At 39.6% G+C, this 26532-nt stretch overlaps 1 long non-coding RNA gene across 1 annotated transcript; it reads right to left on the reverse strand.

The window, feature by feature from the left end:
- Window positions 1-9006: 9006 nt before the first annotated feature.
- LOC111842552 (uncharacterized) lies at window positions 9007-25998 on the reverse strand. The gene is made up of 3 exons (XR_002837930.1): window positions 25597-25998; window positions 12608-12790; window positions 9007-9921 (listed from the first exon to the last, which is right to left on the reverse strand). It is a non-coding gene; the product is annotated as an uncharacterized lncRNA (long non-coding RNA).
- Between the last annotated feature and the right edge of the window lie 534 nt (window positions 25999-26532).

Genomic DNA, 26532 nt, shown 5'->3' on the forward strand with positions numbered 1-26532 from the left:
CTTTTCATTGTCGCCTTGTCAATATGCAAATAACTTGGAGCATTTTGCTTGCTTCTGCTCTTAATCGTTACTGTTCAGCTTCACCGTCTTCCAGGGCACTGAGACACCTCACCATTACCTCTGTCCTTGTTCACCATTTTCTCTCCTGCTTACATCTTCTCCATGTATTCTTGCATCCAACTGAATAAGCAGTCAACATGCATGTGAGCAAGCTTATGCCTGTCCTGAGACAAGGAGAGTGTGCGCATCTGCTGCGGCGAACTCAGAGCAAATGAATGGACTAACACTTGGGACTGAGGCACTTAATGGAATCCATAGAGTATATGTCAGCTCCGTGCCACCCCTCCCACATGAAATCCTCAGCGTTCTGCACGCCTGTCTCCGTTTTTAGCTCCCAGCTATCCATCAGTGGGCATGGCCCCGAACGCTCAGAGCCCTGTTCTGTAATTAAAAACCATCACTGTGTGGCTGCATGGCCAACCCAACCCCTGTGCCATCAACCCTGACTCTGGTCTGCACGCCAGCATCTGTGCTGTCATTATCAGCAGCTGAAACCGGCACACCCCGCCACGAGCTGGTGCAGCCAGCATCTCTGATTCAAACTCATCCCAGTACCCATACAATTGGCTCTGTCAAGCTAATCCCATCTGACAAATTCAATTCTGTCACTTAGCGCCAACAGTTTTCCAGTCCCACATGCGCCATGGACTGGACCCAGTAACTTCCCAGTAAATCATTTTCAGCATCACTAAATGGACTGACTATCGCCCCACTCCTGAACCATTGACATTACGGCAAATATTAGAGCCAGGTACCGGCAACAAGTATAACAAGTACTAGAATAACATAATTAAGTTCACCGAGTGGTCAATTCTATGTGTTTATACCGTAATTGTCTCATGTAAATAAGTCTAATCCAACCCTGCAAATATGTGCTGGAGGGACTAGAACCAGAGTGGATTTCCCAGACATAGGGATGTGTATTCTTAGCCCCAGAATGTGGGAGTTATTCTCTCCAGATAAAATGATTCCACGTTTCATAAAAATAAAAGCCAACACAACCCGAAGAGACGAAAAGTAGATAACAGAACATTAAAACCAACCACTTAGTATTTTTATTAAGCTATTTTCACATTCAGCTTCTAGAAAGCCATCCATCCATCTTCCACTTATCCTGGTTAGGGTCACACGGGGGAAAGGTAGAGTATACCCTGAATGAGATGCAAGTCTATTGCAGGGATAATGCATGCATACACTCACAGAGACAATCATACACTATAGGCAAATCAGAGACGCCAGTTAGCCTAACTGCATGCCATGGGGATACCAGAGTAAACTCCTGTGACACAGGGAAAACAAAAATAATGCTGATTCTTGTTTGCTTCTGTGAAAAGGTTAACAAGGAATCATGTAATGTTAGATCTACAGGAACACAGTCATGGTGAAGAGCCAAGCTTAGGAAGATGCTGTCCATCTACAGTATAATACAGAACCTTTTAAACCTTTAAAAATTCCAGTTTGGATTACTGTAACATTTGTTTTTTTGGGTGTACCTCTCAATCCTTAACATACTTCAGTTGGTGCAGAGAGCAGCAGTCTTCCTAATTTCTTCCTAATACCAGGAAACTTAATCATATTAGTCATGCTTTGTCATTTTCTAGTTAAATTTCCTATTGATTTTAGGCTGTTACTTGTACTGACATACAAGTCTCTGAATAGCCTTCCCCACAGTACAATCTTTTATTTCTATATTACCCCTTACATACATGCAGATACTTGAATCCAAAACAACGCACAACAGAAAAAGCAGGATCAGCCAGTCACTGGAGCAATTGGGGTTAATTGTGTCATTCGCACTGATGTATGTATGTATGTATGTCTCTATCTATCTCCGTGTTCAGTGTTTGAACAGAACCACAATTCCGGTATGTTCACATACTGGCAGTAAAGAGTCCTGAGTCAGCAGTGCAATGCTGATCACAGTCACGGAGTCATAACCCACTGAGTCACACAACACCGCACCTATATAACACAACTCATTTGCTTCACTCTCAAGGAGTGACTTATCTATTAGTTTGCAAAGTTGAAGGGGCTAAACTGGACAGCATTCTCCTCACAGAGCTCTGCAGCAGTAGAACAGTCCTCCAGCACACTCTGAATCTTTAAGTCAAGGCTAAAAGTACAATTGTTTTTGTTTAGCCTACAGATATACTAGCTCCAGGTAGTTACTCAGCCCCTACTAGGGGTTGAACAGAGCTGGGTAAGGATCAGTGTCAATTGCACTGTCAGTGCTATCACTCTTGCTTTACATTTGACCTTGTGTTGTCGGAATCCTCATGGCTGTGTCCACACCTGCCTTTCCTTTCTAATCATGTAGCCATATCTAGGCCGCCTGAGGCTTCTTCATTCCACTCACACTGCTGCCTTCCACTGTTGCTTTTATGTTCCTCGTGTGCTGATGCACTTTCCTTAACCCTGCACATCTTCTGGGGTGAACCACTCATTGGTCCTGATTTAAGGGAGCCCTCTGCCCACCCAGCAACCTTCCTGTATCACCTGACCTGCTCACCATCTGCTTATGCCTTCTCACCTGCCCATCTGCCGGCTTGCTTCACAATGTGTCTGCATACCTATGCTGCCCAGAAATATGCCTAAATATACCTAACTTATGTGAACTTGCACTGCCTGGTGCTGGCCAGAGGAACATGGGCTTCCACTTGATTCTGGTTCCTCCTAGGTTTTCTTCACCTATCTATGGGAGTTTCTCCCTTAGAAATGTCACCCCACGGTTACAGTCTGGGCCCCTCAGGCCTGGAACACCGCAAAGTACTCCAGTGTTATATGTAGTGGTGCGCCAATGTAGAATTTGTTTGCTGGAACTGATAATTTTGTCTTACAGATAACCTACAGTGATTACCAGCTAACCTCTGAGCTCCACAGATCTGTAGTGAACCTGATGTCAATGACATTACTCCTTAAGACCCTATGTGTGCAGTGAGCTAATGCAGATACCAAAACATCAGCAGTGCAGTACCAACTTGGGAGAGAGTTCTAATTGACAAATGAGCTGATGAAATACCTTGTCCTTAACTATGGAAATTGGTTGATCATACATAGTCATCCACATTACTTTGGTACAGGCAGTGCTCGACTTACCTGAAACCAACGTACCGAAATCCATACTTATGCAGAAAAACTTGCATAGTTTACGGAAGTGCTAATGGAAAAAGGCAACATATGACTGTAAGTACATTTACAGTGAAAATACAGAATTTAAACAGTCTTTTTTGTTTAATATGTATTCTTTACTATGTATTATTAATATTTAGTATGTATTACTAGTATTTGTATTACTATTATTTGAAAGGTGATGGTGGGGGTAAATCAGATTTATGTAAAATTTGAGAAAAGTCTTTAGCACTGATGCTGCTAAATTTGAATACTGACTAAAGTCTAAATATCGACCAGCAAAATCAACCAAGACTGACACATCAGACTGATGCCGACTGATTTTTAACAAACATCAGCCGATACCGATATATTAATTTATCATGCATATCAATTTACATGTTAAAAGTGATATACAAGTAAATTAAACAGGATTAAATTAAACAGGGACACTTCATGCACACAGAGCAGAGGTCAGATTGAAAACTTCAATGCTGAAGGTGACAGGCAAATCATGAGAAGAAATAAACCCTTTATCATATTATGACATATCATTCATTTACATTTCATTTCTTTTACTCATTGCATGAACTATATATTAGAGTTACAAAAAGAATCAATTGAAAGCTACTTACTTCTCAGGACAGTCATACAGAACACAAAATGATACCAATGTAACCATGAATTGAAGAACTACATGCAAGGGCTGCTAATGACATCAGTGTTGGACAATAGGGCTGAATAAAATGTTTTATTTTATTAGAGGGGGAAAAAGACAAGGCCCCTTTAAGTGTTTAATATGATGAGTGTGTTGGAAAAAAAAATAATGTGTTTAACCCAGCATTTGAACATGCCAACTTCTTCCCATGAAGTACACCTCAAACTAACTCATCTTTTACAAATGCACCCAGCTGATTCTATGTGAACCCTAACAGAATGCTCAGTCCAATCAGGGTCACTTGGGTTTCATTTTCTAAGGTTTGTGTAGGCACACAGCCGACAATCAATTACATTGGTGGCGCAAACCCAGTCATATGCAGTTATTCTCCCTGCTGCTGATTCACAAAAAAGATTCATCTGTAGTGATTATTCATGCAGATCTGGAACTGGAGGTTAGTGCCCAGCACTGCTGTATCTTTTCCTCACAACCTGACAGAGCATAACCACCAACTGAACTTCCAACACTGCATCCACACAGCTTCTCACCTCTACCCAAGGAACTGCGTTTTCACCTGGAACAATCTCAATTGCCTTTAGTAGACTTTAGATAACAACACTAAAAGCAGGCTAAAAAAGGGATAAGCGACATGAAATGAAGAGTGGGCCCCGATACAGAAATGTTACTGAATTATGAAACTTAAGCTACCATTAAAAGTCATACATGCGATGTCATAGGTGGACTGTTATATACTGTGAACACCTAATTAGTTCCCCAAGCCATCTGTGGTTTCGGAAATTAAATTATTTAAAAGGCCAAATATTGTTCTCTTCACTGACTTTGTCAGATTATTTCGCTTTAACTAACAGGTGTCACAATATATAAAGCATTTCTGGAGCTATTACAGAAAAATTAGGCATTGTAATAAAAATCATAATGAAATATTATTTCCATGACCTTCTTCTTTGGTTCAGAATGTAAATGGCTTAATGTAGTTTGTGAATGATCCAGCTTCAATAATAGGCCTGAGTATTGTCATTGCATAGAAGCCTGCCAAGACACATGGAAAGACTTGCTGACAACCTACCTAGAGAGCAACAAATAGCACATGAGCTTGGAGGCCATTCATGAATCTCAATACTCAAGAACCACAGGCATAAATTTGCAAGGACTCGCATGCTAATGGTCTGAGCACATCAGTTACAGAGAACAATAGCCATGGAAGACATACAGTCAGATAATACTGGATCATAGTACATCATGCTCATGATGCTCAAGATTTTGAGATTTGTGTAGCCACAATACCTGAATAGAACATGTTTTTGGCCTTCTCCATCTGGTTCTCAGAGAGACCAGAAAGAAAAAAGGAAAGAAAAAAAAAAAACAGATTAAATTATTAGGATATGGAACAAATCAATGTCCGCGACCCTGAATATTACTGTGTGGTAGTTAACTTTACACAAGGGATTATTTACTTATTGATGACTGTGTAGGAAATATGCGAGATAGTCGTGCTTTGATCTTATTTTCAGAATCAAATGCTTAAAAGTACCTTTGTCTTCTATTTCAAAATATAAGCATAGCACAACCCCAGTATTAAACCAAACACAAATTCAAAGGAGTCCTAATGAAGACAGACAGTCATTTCACATTTCATTTGTTTTATGTGCTTAAGTCATTGATCCCTAGATGCACACTGAATCTTCCGTTTTTTTTTTTTGCCTCTAAAATTTATGCAAGACGAGTTCATCTTGTAAACAGGCCTATTGAAACTCGGGGAAAGAAAACATCTTCGGGCTTGCCCAGAGGGACCCTGTCAGATTTTGATGGCTGTAGATGATTTCTGTGTGCACTGACAGTAAAAACCAATATTAAAAACTATGAAACTACTATACATATCAATGACTAAGATAAAACACAGCTTGGTCCCGCCCTAGACATGGAAGGCAACCCGGGATAAAATTCCCTTGCATCGCACAAACACCTAAAAACAAAAACTTTCAGTGCTACAGTCTATCGCAACATCTGGCTCCTTGTGTAAGCAGATATTAGGATCAAATTAACTAGAAATGAATGGAATGATATATGACAGGGTGCAGATGTTCAGGGCGGCGGTGTGATAATCTGGTTGCGAGGACGACATAATGAATTCAGCAGAGTACAGCAGGGACACCAAAGCCCTGCTTAAAGGTAAATGTGGTGGAAAGTTAGAACACGCCAAGCAAGCAGAGGTGTTCCTAAGCAGCGTGGGTAATTGCTTTATTGTGTGGTGCCTTTTGTTTTAGCTGTAATATGTTATCACTGCCACCTTTCAGAGCCTAAATGCACACACTTTTCTGCACAGTAGCATTCAACGGTGCTTTGAGTGCAGTGAAATTCAAATAACCTCAATAGCCTCTCTCTAAGTCTGTTGATGTCAATGACTATTAATGCATGCACTTGTAATTGAAATATGTGAACAAAAGTGAAGTTAGTGAATGTGTCATTCACGGAAGATTTGGAAGACTTGATTCTCAAAAGTGATAAATTGAACAAATGACAAATTTAAGCAGTGATATTTGGAATTGAACAAGAGAGTGAATTTTATTGGATTGATAGTGTTACCTCCACAAAGACAACACTGGGAGGAACCACCCCATCACTTCTTTGCAGCAAAATACAAAATACATACTTCAGTGTTCTTACATTATTCTGTACAATGTTAGGACCATTTACCAAATTACCAACCATTTTGTTTGCCAGAAAATTTTGTACCAGAAAACAGAACAAGATGATTTTAAAGAAAACATTTTGCATACATATTGTTAAAAATACGGACCGTAAGTTAAGCTATGGGTGCAGAGCAATAAAAGTATTGTGTGTGTAACATGTAGTATGAGGAATCCTTGACCCCATTTTATGGTGAGTTTAAACTGACAGCCATCGCTTCTTTGCATGTTTGAGTAATTTAGTGTGCAACATCCCATGTCTGATGGCAGGGTGTGTACTATGTGGTTAAGCTAACTAGCCATTTTAGCCATGTAACAGATGACTGCTTAACATGACATTACTGAGTAGCACTCTGACACTAAATGATTAATGTTGTTAATGAAATATAAATATTCCAAATTTTAAATAGCAATACATTGTCAATATTTAACAATAATAGTACAGTAACAAATCTGCACAGTGGCATTTATCGATATATAATTTATTACTGAAAACATGCTTAACTGCACCTCTTAGTACTGTACAAAGGTATTTAGGGAAATGTTGTGACTTCTGCTTCCATATTGACAGAACACATGAAGGACTGAAAAAAAAACTCCGCATAACACAAAAAAAATGGCTTTTAAGCACAACCTCTCCTGTAACAACTGAGCTGACCAGCTGGCTCTGAATGAATATGTACTTAATGGCAAGGTGCTGAGTTCGGGTCAGTGCAGGGTGTTTGTTTGGCTTCCCATACATGCTGCTATGCCACTCCTGTGATTCTATTAGGCTGCCTAACACACCTGAGGTGAGCAGTCAGATCCCCCCCCCACTACCACCCACCCACAGTGAGCCCAGGTGGCACAGAGCCACCGTCCTTCCTCTGCGCCAGCCTTCGCCGCCACTTAGGTGACAACAGGTTGGCACCAAGCAGGGTTGCCGCAGGACCCACCCGCCGAACTCGGCAGAAAGGATGTGATCACACCTCTTAATATAAACGGCTGGCTGTGTTATTTCCAGCTAAATTACATTATTATGACTTCATTGTTGCATCACAATCCTCTTAATTAGAGCCTGGAGATCTGTGCCACAGATCTGCTCCTGGTATAAATAATTTACTCTGGTAAAGTAGGTTTGCATACACGGGAGGGTGCTGATCTCATGCCAGTCCTTCAATGAGATTTTAGCTGCAATATTGTTTAAGGGGCCCTTTTTTCTCTAATCATATTATAGTCATTGGGAAAATTCCTAAAACCTGTACACTGAACATACTTACCACTACCAAGAATGACCAAATAAATGGAAAGAGCAGGATTCAGGGACACAATGACATTTATAAACAATATGTATATATAAAAATAATAAACACCATTTTTTACTAATATTTTTCCTGACTATCCATTTTATTATGCTGTTCTACATCTCCAACTACATTCCATACATTTTAAAATGTTTGCAATTTTTTACAATTATGGTATTTTTTTATTTTAGTTTGCAGAAAATTTGAGTTCTCATTCCACTTGTATTTATAATGTGCAGGATTGTTTGAGTTTATAAAAAACACTATATAAATAATGTTCGGAATTAACTACATCAGAACAATACTACTACTAATTCTTATAGTACGAGCAATATTTCTTATTTTCAGTGGCAGTACGAGCGGTATTAGTTAATGCTGATAGTATGATAAGGCTTTTGTGCGTGCGACCACTCCGTTTGAACATAGAATTCAGAATGTGACATTGCTGCAGGTCATCTATGCTCGAGTCAGTCAAAGCCAACAACTGTATCAAGGGTTAGGTGAAGGGCCTTGGGAAACTAACATATTCAGAGGTGAAATTTAAAAATGCATTCCAGCAGGGGAACGGATTGTGTGCTTGTTTACCTCAAAAAATGCATTTGTGTTCAAGGGGCACGCACCCACATCCGCTAATGTAAGTTGTAATCCATTGCAAGTCTAAGTACGTAAACTAAATTTCATAGAAACTCCTATCTTCCGTGCATCTATAATTGACTTGTTATTGTAACACTTACTTAGAGCCTGGCGTTTCTCCACGGCTAAGAGGGTTTTTTCCCCCTTCTTCTCAGTCTGCGGATCTATTTTTAAGATGGATGACTCCCCCTGCTCCTGTCCAGACTGGGAGCTAGAAAGTTTACTTTCCTAATAAAGAACAGGTGCACATTTCTGATGTTTTATTGCTTTTCCAGCAGCGATGTGAGTGCTGACAATGTAACAATGAACCATGGCGTTAAATAAATTCTCTATTTCTTCCTGAGGTCACATGCCCAACCCTCGTTATGATTTAAAGCACCTCAACTTAAAGTCCTTTAAATAGACACTACAAAATGACTATTTCGCACATAAATTTAAAAATATGTACACCAAGTATAGAAAATGATAAATGAAAAAGACTGTTTATGGACACAAAATTCTACACGTCACATTCTATACATCTAATTGCTTACTTTTAAGATACAAATACCGGTACTATTTTTTTTTCTTTATTACGTTAATATAAGTAGTGGAAGGCAAACACCAACAATGAATTCTATGTGAGGACAGCCGGACAGTTACATTACAGAACAGCAAGAACCCCACCAAGTCACAGAAAATTTATAGCATAGGCCAACAAATCTTTCCTCATCTACACCTCCAGAGTGCACAGAACACGTAAACAAAGCTGAAAATGAACTGCGATGTAAAATGACACAGGAGAAAACATTAGGGTCAATAAAATGAGATGTGAGGATGCCATGGGTGAGTCTGCATGGACACAGTCCGTCTACGAGCCCTGCACAAAAATAACAGAATAAACAACTACGGCAAACCAAATGAGATTTTTTTTCCCCCTTTCCACCTACAACTTTGTCATTTTCACCAGCAGCCATGTTAAAATTACAGCAGTCTGGCAAGTGGTGAAATGAATGAACCATGACCATAGATCCAATGAAACCTAAAACGCAGATGGACTGTGTCGTGCTGACAACTGTAAATTCAATTTGCTCATCACTCAGCAGTAGAGTACAGGTCAGACAGAGAAATCGGGCTCAGAATTTCTCTCACCTACCCACCCAGCCTCTTAAATCATCCAGACTCAATATTCTTTAAAGCCAAAAAAGAAATTTTTGCACATGACATATTGTGACCAATATCATAACACATTTCCATAAAGATATTACAGACTCATGTCTTATATTTAAGGCAACACCCTCAGAGTCTTTCCTGTCCTGATCACAAATGTCATACCTTTCCTTAAAAGGAGTAATTGCTCAATTTTTTTTACAAAATATCCACAAAGTACTTAAACTCATGCACCAAAAAAGCATAAAACAGAGAAATTTTTTTTTTTTTGCTTCCATGAAATTACTAAGAGGTTCATTATCCTGTTTATACCACAGGTAACCTGAAAAGGAACAGAAAAAATGAATGAACAGTACATAAACAAACCGAAACCCTTCTCAGGAAGTTTAGTTAAGATTCCTTTCATTTATTTCCTTAAAGACAAATGCACAAATCCTTAAAAGGAATCGTTTCTTTTTGGAATAGATCTGTCCAAAGATTTTCAGACTCTCATGTAAAAGGTTTACATTTTCGACAATCTCATGCAAATAAAAATAAAACAAACTCGGTTGATTAAGTAGGTTGAGACATGGGCAGCGGCAATAAAGCACACTTAATTGGAATCCATGGCTGGTTGGACTGTGCCACTTGGTGTGCCAAACCGCACCACGGAAGGCAGGTTCAGCTCGTGCGCTACTCATCCAGCACCTACGCCTCCTTACCTGGAGGATGGATAATCCTGCCCGCTTCCTCTCCCCACTGGAGCACTAATATACAACCTTCCTAGCCAACGACCACTTTTCATCCACCCAAAGCTTCGAGGCTTCTTATGTCTGCGCTGGCACGCTGCCCTCTCAGACACAACGTCCCACATTAGCGTCCCACACCGAGGGCAGGTGAGCGATTTCACTGGCAATGCTCTGCACGTTGCTGTGTTTGCAAGGCACTCCACAGACCTTGTAGAAGTATTTTACTACTTTATTCCTTTTTTCTTCCCCCAAGAGCAATACACATCTACTGGGTCTGTTTGACAGGCATCCAGTCATCTCTCAGTGGGCTTGAAAAAAGATCTGCCCCTTGTCAATGCCCGTTTACAGAGACTAACTCACTTACTCCAACATCTGGCAGAAGGGCATTGGCCATCCTGTTTCTCTAAGTTTACATCTGGCAATATGAAAAGACAATAAATAAACTAGGAATAACATATACAGGCTGAGAAATTAAAGAAAAAGAATGGAACAATCAACACTTAAAAAAGAAGGGGGGTGGTAGTTTCTAAGAACATTGTGAGCCCCTCCCAGAGGTGGATATTTCAGATCCAGAAAGAAAAAATCCAAACCAGGATTTTGTTTCAACCAACCAGTTGAGTATAAAGAGTCACAGTCACAGAGTACTCAACTGGTTGGTTGAAACAAAATCTTGGTCTGGATTTTCAGTTTCTGGACCTGAAATGTCTGCCTCTGGCCCCTCCAGATTCCCCGCCCAGCGCACTGGCACTGTCTTTCATTCTGGGCTGGTACTTCCAACAGGAAACTGACAGGGTATTGTGTGACACCATGGAATGTTCTACAGCTCTAGCCTGGCACAGCCGACCTACCGCTGACAACAATGCTCTTTTTGTCCGCCTCACTTTCCGCAAAATTTTGAGTCTGCTTTTCAGACACAGGTGGTGCACCGCTATATGGTCACACATTTCTCACCGTCTGTAACTGAAACAGCCACTTCTGCTATGTCGGGCATCACGGCCTCTGTGCTAAGGTTTCTATCCTTAGCCGAGGAAAACATCTTACAGAAAAATCACTTTAAAGGTAATGCGTCTGAAGCTCTCTACTATGTTCTTATTTTAAGGAAGTGATGTTTTGGAAATCACTCTCAAATAGTTATTTTTAAGATTTGGGTTTCAGTGTCAAGTACACCTTAAGCATAAGGTGTTTTTTCACTCTCCCATCACTGTGAAAATCCAGAAAGTACCAGAAATCCAGAAATTGCTCTCTTCCCGCAGTTAAAAACTATGGCCATGGCTTTTCTAGCCTCTTAGGACTTACCGTTATGCACAGTATGCATACCATCTGTTGCAGAGATAAAGATTAATTTTGCTTTACATGTTTAGAAATGTATCCTTCTTAGAAACAATGAAAAGCATTTTTTTAAGTAAATAAAACTTGGGGCACAAATAACAAGTAGTGATACTTTGCTTTACTCCACAGACAAAAATTTCCTATTTATACCCAGCTGGATATTTTTACTGAAGTAATTCAGGTCAGGTACTTCACTCAATGTGCAGCGCCAGAGCCTCTCTTGGGACCTGCACCTAAAGTATGTTAAATTACACTTTGATTGTTCGTAATAGTGCCTATAACATTAGCAATTACAATTTACATAAATTTTCAGCAAATGGAGAGAGTAAAGCTTTATTCATATATTAATTACTGCCCATAAAGAAAAGATGTCAAGTTCTGGTGGGTATGCTACAAGACACAGGAAACGAATTTCACTATGCTTTGGAGATGAAATATTAGGTGCAGTTTTAATACACAATAATATGAATATTTTTCTGTGTGCAGGTCTGTCTCCTGATCTGAATTTAAGGAGAATATCGAGTGACCTGTTGTGTGACTATGTTGTAGCTGGTAAACACAGTTATCCTGACAGCTCTGGGTGTTTTGAATTATACACTCCTGCAGAATAATTCAGAAATGGCCAGCGTACCAGACGGATGTGTGCCAAGTCTCCAGCCGACAACCCATATTTTTGTACCGTGATGGGTCTAGGTTTAACTTTACACTAAAATTAAGAATGTGGATTTTTTTTTGGAACTTAAAGGCCCTGCACCTTTGGACTGAGCTTCAGGACCTCATGCAGGCACAACTGGAAACCATCTTCCTAGAACTTATGACAAGAGAGACTGAGAGTAAAACTATGAATTATTATGTAAAAGGAAATCTTTGTGCTGAAGAAACTGAAGACAACTCGTTACGATTTTTAGAAAGCCTAAGTGTGGATGGCTCCTAAGACTGGCATTCACTTACCTCAATCTCTTGGTGTCAGAAGTACACAGCCTGTGAACGCACCACAGTGTGCACCATTCATGTGGGGGAGCGGAGGGATAACTGCTGGGCCACATCTACACAGCAGTTGTGAAACCTTGACACGACGTATTGCTCACAGGTTGACAGACGTTCTTCTCCTGGCTACACCCTCTGGAGCTGCAGCTAGTTACATGAAGCAGAGGCACATAAGTACCTGGCCTGCTAAACTGGGTGTTACTGGGGAGTATAGGAAAGCATGCCATTTTAAATCTCTGTTTTAATGTAGCTTTATCAGAACTGCCACACTGCGTATTCTTAAAATACATTAAAAAAGTATTTTACAGCAGAAATGCAGGGTCTCAAGGTGAGAAAGCCTGGAGTCTATTCAAGACACCATGCAGTATAAGGCTGAGAGAAGCCCTGGATGGGATGTCATTACATTGCAGGGCACACACTGCTACAGTGTCACACAGCATGGATAGAGACGTAATTTGCCAAGAACACCCAGAAGATACTCATGCAACTCAGAAAGTATGTGCACACACTAAAAATATATGTATACATTGTTATCAATATGAATAGAAATGCGCAATAACAATTGCTTGGCAATCTGAATTTAGGGTTAAGGAACAATAAGAAACTTATCCAAAAGTTCCATGGTTGGTACTGGGGGATAATTTTTCTGAAGCTGCTATCCACGAACCAAAGCTACTCCTCCACATGCACTTTGGTGGGTCTGATGTAAAGCGACGTGGAAACTTAGTGTGAGGGGCTGTGTTCACCTGCCAAGTTCTCATTCGGGTTTAAGGACAATTTTCATTCTTTGGAAGGCCAAGCCGTGTCGCTCTGTTCCAGGGGTGCCTTTATTACTTTCATTACCCTGTACACAATGCTTAGAATTGTCCAAGATTTTGGAGTGGTGCGACAGGGTCTTTAAATTACAGAGAAATGATGACAAAGTATGTTCTTTGGAAACGGCCAAGCCACGGCCAAAAAAAAAAAAAAAAAAAAAACCCAAGCAGAAAATCACCAAGACAGCAATAATCCATAATTCAGACTTCATTGACACACAAGTACGTGTGTGATTAGCCTTGAGGGAGGGGCTGTTTAATTCCCCAGGAGAACATGAGTTATCAAGTAATTTCTTCAATGAAACCACCCGTCCACAATAAGCATTCAAACTAACCCGACCCCCAACACCCAGCTATCAATCTCACATTGGCTCAGATCATTCTGGTTTTGTGTGTTTATCCAAACAATGAGGAGTGAAATATAAGAGGAACTGTTTTTAATTTAAAGCATGTTAGAAAAAAGATTTCAGAAAATCGGTGTCGCATCCAGCCCTCATTTAAACAAGAAAAAAGTAACTTGTGAGTTCTCATTTTACCAGATGAATCCCGTTAAAGAACCACCATTACCCTCAAAGACACCCCCCCTCCCCCCCACATTAAAATCGCATCTCTGAGATAAGCATGCAATGCTGATTAAAACAGGACCCCTCCCAAGAATGTGGGCTGATGAGGTTCCAGTAAAAGAGGGGCTCCTTGGTGGCATCTCAGTGCCAAAGTCACAGGGGAAGTAACTGCTTCCATATCAAAAGCCTTGGCTGAGTTATCCAAAGGACAAAGGGCTGCCAGAGGTGCAAGCCAAGTGCTGCGGCTCTATGATGTCATTTCTGTCTACTCGCTGCAAATGACAGATAGACAGACAGGCAGACAGACAGACAGGCAGAAAGGGGCATCATGCATCCTCGGTTGAGCCAGCACATTCAGAGTCGTCATTTATACCAGCGCCTGATCCTCATGTGTGGGAAGGAAAATTACAGCTGACGACTCTGCCAGAGTAAAACGCGATATATCATTCCATCCATTATTCAATTATGAAATAAAACGGAAACTCTATAACTAGTTAGACGTTCATCGAAAAGACCTCTGCCTGGATTTCATTAGCAGATTTATTAATACGTGAAATACAGCAAGGGGAAGGATAACACCATAAATCATGGAAATCTCTTCTACGAACATGCTGTGAATTAAAAAAGCTTTTGCCTTCATGTTAATTCAAGTCATTGACGAACTGAAAACCACATTTGCGTTACAATGTCCACATAATAAGGCTTCCTTATAGCATTTTGGTGTACACCAAGGACTGATCCGTTTGAATTCTAGAAGTAATTGGTAAATAATTTTGCAACATATTTTCTACAAATCACTTAATGTGTCTATTTGTAGGGGTTCTTGTTTTAAAGGTGTTTTTAGTTCCTCTTCTGTTAATTAAAGGCTGCAATGCAAAGAAATTTGAAACACAGATGGTGGTTATCTACAAATTCATCCTGATGGGAGGGATTTGAAGTTTGCTTTGGCTACTTTACTAGTCCAAGAAGACAGCAGGAAATGGATAAGGAAAGAGCAGCTTTGGAAAATCACAGCGCATTAAAAACAAATCTACTGCGGCAGCCATCAGCTTAGAAGACTCAAGGAGCTTAAAGGGTCAACGGTCTAGAAACAGGTGGTGTGTACCTGATGCATCTTCCAGTACAGACTGACACCAAGGAAGAAATGCAAGATGTAGTGATGAAAAAAATGACTATACCAACTATAAGGCCATAAGGTCTTAGAGTTAATGTTGTCTTAAATCACAACAAAATAAATATTAGCAACTTGTAGCAAGGAAACTTGAACAGCTAATTTCCTTTATGAAAGGTCCTTCCCGAGGGCTTTATAGCTGCTCTGCATTCATGGGTACAAGGCCATACAATAGACTGCAAATACACTGACATTAAACATTGCTGAACTCTTTTCAAACTAATTTATAAATCTAAAATTGCTTTACAGACTATATATTCCTCTGCCTGTCTGAGCCGAAGTAAAGAAGAGTCTCCAAGCAGGAACAGTCTGACCTAACACCTTAGCATCAGCCAATTTCTCAGACACGGCAGTCATTCTTTAAAAGAAAAAAAAAAGAGCCCATTGCAGCACCTAAAGCCTCATAACAAAATAGGAATCCTAGATTTGGTAAGTGATGTCAAACGTTCTTCAGCTGCAAAAAAAATACAATATTAATTAATCTGGAAGGTTCATTGACAGACCAAGCATGAAATACGTATTCTAATACAAGACTAATTTAAATAAAAAAAAGCACCCTCAGTGAACCATATATGGGCATTTAACTTCCATATAATATAGGTCAAACTGCATAATAGGAGAATGTGTTACAGAAATGGAAACCATGATGAGACATGTACCCTTTTATCCTTATTCCTGTTTATAATATGTTTTGTACTATATGATTGTATTATTAATTTGTTAAAACTTTATTGTGTTTTTAAGAAATAAAGTTATAAAAAGATGGAGGGGTAAAAAATGGAACTTCACTGAGGTGGAAATTTTGCTGGATGTAATAGAAAAACAAACAAACAGGTATTAATTGGCAACTTCACCAGTGGCTGGTCAAAGAAAGAGAAGAACCTAGCATGGGGACAGGTGACATATGCAGTTAATGCTGTGTCACCTGTAATAAGAATAGCAGCAGGTGAGGAAGAAGTGGATTGATCTGAAAATGGCCACCAAAAAAGAGCTATCATTATAGGCAAGACATCCCTAACAGGAAACGTTTCAGGGAGTGACACTTACGGCGCAGCTCCTTCACCCATGGATGAGGCTAGGCTATCAGACATAGGTAAGATACTGTTGTGGTTGTGTTTAACTCACTGCAGCAAGTGAAATATGTCACAGGCCACAGCAGACCAACAAGTGAATGTTGCTGAAAATGAACTGTGCCAGACACTGCAGTTGTTTTGTAATGCATATATTTAGTGACAGTAATATAATTTTTCTTTGGGCATGCACCGCAGTTACCCTTCTCTACTGCTAAGTTTACACATAAGCATGGTCAAGAGTATTGGTAAATAAAGTAATTCCCCCATATCAGTAGGTAATATGTTCCAAAAACTACGGCAGATGGCTAAAACTGAGGACAGTAGCGATTCAATCAAGTACCCCATATATGAGTTGGTGTACACACAAATGGTAAAGTTTAATTGTACATTAAGGCATTACCAATATAATTGTAAACAGTGATAATATAGTACATTGTACTTTTTATACAGCACTGTATAATGTAATACACTGTACTCTCTCTCTCGAATGAAACAGATTCGGATGTTTTAGCCTAATTCTCAAGTGATGATAGAGCAATGAAAAAATATGCACCAAGGAATGAAAATCATGCTTTTTATACATTTTTATAACAGACACTGATAATGTGGCAACAAATGCAATGAGTGAGAACGCTAGAGGCAAACTGGATGAGAGTTCTGTGGAGAAGCATGGATATGGGAACAAAAAGATATGTACTGGTGGATTTCGCCATATTACAGCTTGTACTGAGTTGGTGTGCAGTTTGAAACTTATGAACCGTGGATAACTGAAACCGCGAATACAGGGGTCCCACTGTATACGCACATTTCTAATCACAGGAAGAAACTGACAAATACCATTCTATGTGTAAAAATGTCTGCATGCACAATTTATGCACAAAACTCTTCGTACACATGGTTGATAAATGAAACCCCAGAAATCTACAGTTGGGTGACCTCCAGCAGAGTCTGACAACTGCTTTTCACAACACAGGTGACAGTGGAGAACTTCACCGCTTGTCTGAGTATTTATACATACCACAGTGCATGTCAGCAAGATGGGTTAGCCACCCACACATGAAGTATCTTAAAACTCATCCAGTTTATCTCCAACTTCACAATAAGGTAGGAATCACATCCTGTTATTGCCAGAAAACAGTTCGCACTCAAGGATAACAAAAGCACAACATTCCGAACTTAACTATACACCTGTGCAAATCAAAGAGATCCATACCTTCTTCAGAGGGGTGTGTCTGGATAGGAGGTTCAAAGCAGGGATGTGCCAACAAGTGCTTGTCTCATAATTGATTATCCTCTCTAGGTTGTCACAATGACTGCTAAGTAACTCCCCCAGCTAAAGCAGAGTTTTTATCAGATGGTGTATTTAATAAGACACCTCTTTTCATGCTCTCAGGCCTCTTAAACAGTAATGGATTTACTCAATGGTCTCTCTATCTTTCTTTCTTTCTTTCTTTGAGTTTCACATTATTCCCAGGGACTCCAGAGCGCCTCACTGGGCCAGGTATTCCTCGATCGACTTCCTGATTTCCTAAGGTAAGTGATCTGTCGCTCCAGGCCCAAAGAACACAGACTGAAATCTGGCCCCACATCAGCCTTCTGTTCGTGACGCTGTACACGCTAATGTAAAGTGAGGCAGCACATCTAAATAGCCTGTCAACTTCTCCTCCGCTTTCCTTTTTTAGGGCTCCAAAAATCCCCAGATGGAATCCATTTCCACTCCATTCAAGAGCGTAAACGATACAATGACATTAAGGGGCATTAAACGACTTGATGACATTTTTGGTCACACTTAACGAGGACTGGCATTGTGCGGGAGAGCAGGCATCACCCAGGGAAGGTGGACAGGATTTTGTTGTGGTTCTTCCTGACCAATTACAAATGGTAAACCTCAAAATTAAAACAAACAGGCTTTTGCAATCTTGCCACTAGAAGGGGTGGAATTTTCTAAATTTTTTTAAAAAAAAGAATAACATGCCTTTAAAAGACACACCATAAAAGTGCCCTGAACCCAACTGCCTACCAGTTTCTCCCCTTTCCAAGAAACACTTCAGAAGACATTGCTGCAGTGGCAGTCCATCTCAGACACGGCAGTCACATTAATTGCTAATGACAAAGGCAACCTTCACTCTGTGTGGTTTTCCGCCCACATATGGATCGCTTACCAAGCCCTTCTTTACCCCTCCCGACCAGAAACGCAATCTGAGATGTACAAAAACAGTGCGTATATTGTACTTTAAAATTGGCCCTTGCTGCTGCTCATCCCTGGGCCGGCACGCGTACTGCAGGGTGTCGCTTCCACGGCGGGAAAAAAAAACGAACACCAGCCACAAATCGCATTAATCAAAAACGGCTCTTGCAGTCCTGTCTTTCAAGCTTTTTCCCCCGCCATATGATCTCCATAAACCAAATTACTGCTGGCTCTTGTGCAGGCCGGGAGGCGCCTGGGGCGAGTGCATAATCAAAGCCAAATGTAAGTGACAATAGAGGGATAGTAGACAAGAATGGAAGGCTTCTTTCCTCACTGCCCCCCACAGCAGATATTTTATGTTGTTTATGTACATCCTTAAGTGCCTTGCGCTTCTGGGAAGGCAGCGATTATTTTACAGCGAGAAGTCTGTGAGATGAACCCATCTCCTAAACCCAGTTTTGCAGAAAAGGTTCTCGGATGTCAAGTGCCGATTCAAAATATTATAAATGAAACGTGTGGGACGTGAGTGCACAGTAAGACATGGTGATTCACAACAAGACTCGTATCTCAATGTCACTGTTTTAGAACAGCAGGTATTTGTTATTGTTCAGCATTTATATTGTGGTTGTTCATTTTTGTAAATCTATTTATGCAGCTGAATATTTCATGGGAACAATTCAGAGTAGGCACTTTACCTAAAGGTACTAAAGCAAAATACCTCTTACGGTTTTAACTGGTAACCTTCAGGCTTTGAGCGCATGTCTTTAACTAATGTGCCACCTGCTGTTCGTTTCAGCTACTGCAGTTTAATGTCGATACATTGCCAAGAAGGCAAAAAAAAATATCAAAAGACTTTGGAAGGACAAAAACATTTGTTATCTCTGACTTGACTTGTAGGGCTAAGCTGATGTATTGTTTATAATTTACTTATCCGTTAATCTGCAAGTCCTTGCTCAAATGACAGCTTGCCATTTATTCTCACAAACTGAGGAAAAAATTCAGACATCTGTTGTATCTATGTTTTAGCAGGAATATTTATCCAGTTTAAAACATTTTTTGACAATTATTTTTAAATTAATTGCACTATAAATTATATGAAATTAAATATTTTTTCTCTTTTAAAAAAAGAAAAAAAATTCAAATTCCGACAATTTGTTCTCAATTCTGTCAGCTTTACACTAAATTACATTCGACCCAAAACCAGACTGCACAATTGTAGAATCTGAATCTGATCTGATTTGTAAATCAGGTTTAGACATTACCAGAATTTTAATCCATTTCTATTGAAGTACAAAAATGTTTAACCCAAGCACCTGCAAGAAATCACCACGTCCATTTCATAGAACAATTGCTTACAAGAGACATATGAATGACAAGCCCCTGAGCAGTTTTAGAGTGGGGGAAGCCCAGGCAAATAACCATGCACGCGTTAGTAGGGGAGAAAGGCCCATGGCTGACAGAAATCTGCACAACGTGAGTGGAGTGTGCCTCTCCTTCACAGATAAGAGAAAACACATGTAAATCTCAAGAGCAGGCGCCGAGCAGCCTCTCCACCAGAACAGCATGAAGCACAGTAGCGCTTTGCCAAACAGGCTGGGCGCACGCTTTCGGCGAAGGAAAACATGTGCTTCTCCTGTGCTTCTGTGTGCAGCCTCTACTCCCTCCTGGCCTGTCCCGGTTTGTGGAGATAAAAGTCACCGGACCAGACACTCAGCTCCATGAGGCTCGTTATAAGGTTTTAAACATTATGTAGTGTCTCCTCCAGTTTAGCTCAGGAGGCATCTGGCAGAGGGGAGGTTCATGCTGATTCAGTAACAGATATAATAGGCCCAAAAAAGCAAAAACCTGTCTCTGGATGAGGAGCTGAAGAACAGTTATTAAACGTAAAACTTAGACCATAAGGATAAACTACACACCACACTGGGACAAATATACATGCAAAGACATCTAAAATCTTATCACAAAATAGGAATCTGACCAGTTATCAACAGAAAAACTATTGTACAGTATAAAAGCAATATAAGATTGTGAAAAGCATGGAAAAATAATTCTACTAGAATGAAAAGCATAGAAAACATTATCTATGAATCTACTATAACAGTATTGTCATTTTCCAATGATTTTCATGGACTATTTTCATGGAGTATAAACTTAAATTTTTTTATTTTTTTTCTAAGCTCTGAAACGTTAAATAAGGAACAAAAAGGTAACTTCTTTAAACTATGGATCATAAATCCTGAAAAACAAACATAAGAACACTACAAATCACTTCAACATCTGAAAGGCTTAAACAAATCTAGAGCATTTAACAACAGTTTGAGTTGCCCTTTAGCCTCCAGCAATGGCAAAGCAAATTAGATATGAGAATCTCTTTATCCCCTCACACTTTTTACAAATAGGATTCTAAACTCTAACCGCACAGATCTGGAAATCACACACAAGGCTCTCAGGACTCCTCTGGCAGGACTGACACCTGCTGGCTGGCCTCCACCGGAAGTGCCGCCTAGCTCCCAAAGAACCTGGACATCAGAGGAAACGACTGACACTAGCTTTGGACATAATAGAAAGGCATTTCTAAGCATCGTTGCTTGGTATTCTGCCTGTGCCGGGAAGCAGGGGAGCTCAGAAAATGAAATATTTAAACAATTAACACATGGCTTCAGTCGGGATGAGAAAATTATTTATTTATTTAAGGGCATCTCCCCCCTCCCCACATCCAAGGCAAAGAGTGGTATTTTGGCCATTACTTTTTTGACATGTCAAGTAAAAAAAAAAACAAATACTGCAAATATCAGACATCAGCACTTGACTACTGCTTTAAAAACTGATGAAAAACTATTTACTTAATTTTATAACTTGTTATATTAATTCCTATTGAATACAATCGTTTATGTCATGTCCGACTTCAGGTTTAGGTATTCAAAATAAGATCAACTACTTAGCTTACGTATTTAACTCTTAAACACATGCATGTCATAAAATCTTCTTAGTTTGAACATCCATCCATTTTCCATAACCACTTGTCCTATTCAGGGTCTTGGGGGGTCCAGAGCCTACAGGTGCAAGGCAGGGAACAACCCAGAATAGGGCACCAACCATTACAGAGCAATTTACACACTATTCACACCTACAGCTATTCTTATAATTGCAATTAACCTCAGCATGTTTTTGGACTGTGGGGAGAAAACTCCACAATGACACAGGGGGAACATGTAAATCCACCTCAAAGCCATGGTGGAGACTTGATCCCTAGTCCCAGACAACAATGCTAACCACTATGCCACCATGCCAAGACTCAGTTCTGACAATGGCAACCTATATTTATACAAATACATATACCTGCACCTTATTCTAACACAGAATAAAGGGCTTCCTGTCAAATAAACCTACCTAATAAAAAATAACCCAAAACATTCTATAAGGACTTTAAGAACACTGATTATAATCAGGTGTCAGGGTTTAGAATACAGTACTGTAAATGTAATGTTTCAGCTTTATGACACCAGCTTCAGCTGCAGCTTATCTCAGAGTACACCATACACAGATGATTACCCCCCACAACTACCAAGTTATTCAGTTCACCTAACAGGGTTGTTTTATTTTATATTTCTCAGAGGATTCATAAGCTTCACACTATTGAAAATGCTACAACACCTGCCTAGCTCTCTTAATAGCTGCTAAACCTTTTTCTTTTCAAAAGAAGTTTTCCAAGGTACAAGAGCATAAAAGAGGAGCATAAAACAGATAACATCAAACAAAGCCCCTTCTTGAGCCTTCTATACACCACACAAGATTACCAAACGTCATAAGACAGTTATATCAGTCTGTATACCTTTTCAATGACTAAAAGTCCTGCTGAGGGGCCTGGCCCTGTCAGCCTACAATTCCCAAATTTTGATTATGGTATTCTTGTTATGTCTCTCTACAACAAAGGTGAATATTTCCATGTTTTGCAGCCATGTAAAAGCCCCAAGGTCAAACAATATTTGGTCAAAAAAAAAATTGCAAGAAGTCTTAAATTTGATAAAGACTTACTCTCCTTATTGATGTCAAGTGGATTGCTTTATTGAGCTTCATTGCACAACTACATGGACTACACATACCATTTTACCTTCTATCAGAAAGACAGAAAGTTGAACATTTTGAAGGCTTCTTTTACCTGGAGTGATTTTTTTTAAAGCCTGAACTGTATCCTTGTGAGTGTTGCGCCTGAAAATACCCACTCATTGAGAAGACAGATACAGTGGTACCCCAGAACTTGAATTTAATCCGTTCAAAACTCTGGATCGAATCCTAAAAAGTTCAAGTTGTGATCAAATTTTCCCCATAAGAAATAATGGAAAACCAATTAATTGATTCCCGGCCCCAAAAAATTACATCTAAATATGTTTTTTTTTTTAAATCATTTAAACACAAAATGAACCAGATAAAACAAGAAGAGCATATACTGTACTAAACACATCTAAGCACATTTATCAGAACAGTAATTTATAAAGTAAGAAAATAAATGTATCCAAACAATATGTAAAGTTAAAAAGACAATGTGTCCACGCCCCCTCGTTAACCCCGTGTGGAATCCCCGTGTGATCAACTCTTACTGGTTGTTGTCATTAGTCCTCTGTATTTCGTCCGTGTTTCAGTTTGTTTCCCCAGCCCGGTCATTGTATTGTCCGTCTGCGTTTTGCCTGCCTTACCTGTAATTAAACCCTGTATTCCTCGATGCCCTGACGTCTGTGTCTTTGACTCAGATTTGTCCCCGCTCGGCACAACAATATTATTATAATTAAATGTATGAATGGTTTATTATTAATATTAAAATAATTAATAAGAAATCTTTATTTTTAAATGTATTTTATTATATAATAATTACTGTTACTGTCTATCATTGTCTAAATGTATTTTTACTGTCTAAATACAGTGGTACCTCGGTTCTCGAACTCACTAGAACTCGAATTTCTTGAAAGTCGAACAAACCAGTTTGACCTAGAACTCGATCTGAATATCAGAAGTCGAACCGTGAACGCTGACCTAATATAAATTGTACGCGCCAGGAAATGAGTCACACAGCACGTCTCTGAGCGGAAACAAAAGGTAACGCTTTGGTGTCAGCCTCGCATTTGCTGTAGTAGCAGCACTTGTTGGTAATAATGCTATTTTTTTGAAAATACTGTTTCAGGTAATATACTGTACTTTATATCATTTTGTTAGCCATTGCTCACCAAAAAGTTACATAATAGTTGTACAAATGTTACAACCTAAAAGTTTGCTATTCACGAACAAATTAACGAATACAGAGTAATAATAAAAATAAACAATGGACCGCATGGCATAGTCTAGCCTTGGCGTAGAGTTGGGGCATGGCTTGGGGTTGTCACGATCTCCCAAGCCGAGACTGGGGAAGCAGAGACAGGACTCAAGCCATCGGGAAACACAGGGTTTAATTGAGAATAGGCAGAACAACACAATGACGTTACAATGACCGGAGTGGGGAAACAAACTGAAACGCGGATTTACTGTAATACAGAGGACTAATGACAACAACCAGAAACAGCTGATCACATGGGGATCCCACACGAGGTTAACAAGGGGGCGTGGCACAGGGAAGGAGCGGACGATCGGGGCAGGACAGGGGTAATGTTGGGATAAGATCTTTATCGTTTTGGAAGCCATTAAGAAAAAAATGCTCTTCTTGTTCATTTTGCGTTTAAATGCTTAAAAAAAAACATATTTAGGTGTAATTTTGGGGGGGCGGGAACCAATTAATTGGTTTTCCATTATTTCTTATGGGAAAAATTCGATCAGAACTTGAACTTTTTAGGATTCGATCTGGAGTCTGGAATGGATTAAGTTCGAGAACCAAGGTACCACTGTATATGTATTCAGCTAGTGTAAACATGCATGATGCTATCACAGCGAATGAGAGGCTGAGACTGAAGCATTACCCTATGTTTCTGCTGAGAGACATGCCACGTGACTAATTTCCCCGCGTGTACAAGTTATCTTAGGTCGGCGTTCACGGTTTGACTTCTGAGATTCAGATGGAGTTCTAGGTAATTTTTTTTTTCGAACTGGTTGGTTCGAATTTTAAGAAAGTCGAGATCTAATGAGTTCAAGAACTGAGGTACCACTGTACATACATAGATAGGTTAAAGTAATGTACCAAGCCCAGATTGACTTCTCCAGTTTATTCAAAGCCATCTCCTGGACACGAACGATCAAACATGTCCACAAATATATCTAAGGACGTTCTTGGAGGCATGCAAAGACAGAGTAATGGTACTGGATGTACAGATCAATATTGAAATATTGATTCTTTCAGTATAAATGTTTCATTTTGAGAATGGATTCTAATGTTAAAATAATGATTTCCAAAAAATTTTTTATAAATAAATGTTCATATTATTATAGAAAGCAGGACATGAACTCCGGCCAGGACCTAAATGTCAGCCTTAAGACAGGAAGTACAGACGCTCCGCAGGTTACGACTGTCCGTGTTACAATATTTTGACTTTACGAGGAGTAAATGTTTTTTCACTTTACAGTAAGTACATCAATCAGATATTCAACACTTCTTTTATAAATTAGTTTCTGATAAGTTAGTTTGCCTAACTGTAGGCTAATGCAAGTGTTTTAAGCATGTTTAAGGTAGGCTAGGCCAGGCTATGACGTTTATTAGCTAGGTTAGGTGTATTGTATTAAAACGCACTTTCTCCTTAACATTTTTTCGCGTTACGGTAAGTTTGGCGGAACATAACCCCATCGTAACCCAGGGAAATGCTGTACTCTCCTTCTGCTCACTCTTTCAGCTTCACACGGAGACCTCCGGCTCCACACAAAACCGGTTACGGTATAAAATACACCGATGCACCAATATTCAAATTATTTAGATTTCCGATTTAATTACCTCAAAAACGCGTAAGAATATTGGTATCGGGATAACAGTCGGTAGGCCTATTACTTGGTATCAGATCGACATCAGTGGTATCGCCCCTAAAAGCTACAATGACGGTTAGTTCCACTGAACTCCAATGAAGTCAATGTAGCGCAGTGAAGCTATCAGGAAACGTGTCATTTAATGCTATAATTCATCCGTGGCAATGTTAAAGCAGTCCTGACTACGATTAAGCTACAATACTCACTTACCATAAATAGCGATTCTTCATTTATTTCACTTGTCAACACCATTCTACCATCATCCTTGCCTGATCGATTTTTCGTAGGGCACTTTTAAAAGCATTTTATTTAAACTTAACACTTTCTTGAATTTCAGCCTGGTTTTTAACCGACTTCAGAAGCAGCGTCAGGTTTTTATTTAACTTGTCCTTGAGCTACTTTTTATATGAGCATCGTTTAGAGGGCCTTCTACTTAGTAACACTCGCTACTGACTTGAGCCCGTAAATATGGAAATTACTAAACAATTCAACGAAATTAAACATGATGATTGGATGCTGACGAGCAGATGGATTTTAAATATGTAAAAATGTATATACATAACAACGAAACCGCATCTACTGCTGAAACGCGTAACCCCTTAGTAGCACGCGGCATCCTACGCCGCATATATCGCTACGGCTGAAGGCGGCTAGACAGGAGTCGCGCGCCCGAAGAGATCACGTGGCGATGCATGTACGTGCCCCACGTAGCTAGTAATTTGGTATAGGGAAACTGCCGAACAATATGAAACGTTGTGTGCGTGCGTGTGTGCGCGGGGAGGAATCGTTAACCATAGTAAAGAGAAACTTTCCCCCACTTACGCGGCTCTTTACCAAACACTCGTCCCTAAAATGTAACCTTTTCCAATATGCCAAATTGGAATGCTGTTGTATCTTTTGAAAAGGGACACACTGTAGAAATTATTTCAATCAGATGCATAATTAATTCACGTTGCTTTATAAATCGTTTTTGTTCAGATGCGTATGGCAGAATCATGCGATGCACCTTTGATTATCAACATTCTCATTGTAATGTATCATTGTCAATGAGAATGTATTTTGCTTTGTTCCTGATTTTATTTTAAAATTTATTTTTTTAATCTTTCAGGTTATCTATCTTTTAACAGTAGTGCCATAGTACTTGGT

Source organism: Paramormyrops kingsleyae, chromosome 13 (assembly GCF_048594095.1).
Source record: "Paramormyrops kingsleyae isolate MSU_618 chromosome 13, PKINGS_0.4, whole genome shotgun sequence".
In the NCBI taxonomy this organism is placed as follows: Eukaryota; Metazoa; Chordata; class Actinopteri; order Osteoglossiformes; family Mormyridae; genus Paramormyrops; species Paramormyrops kingsleyae.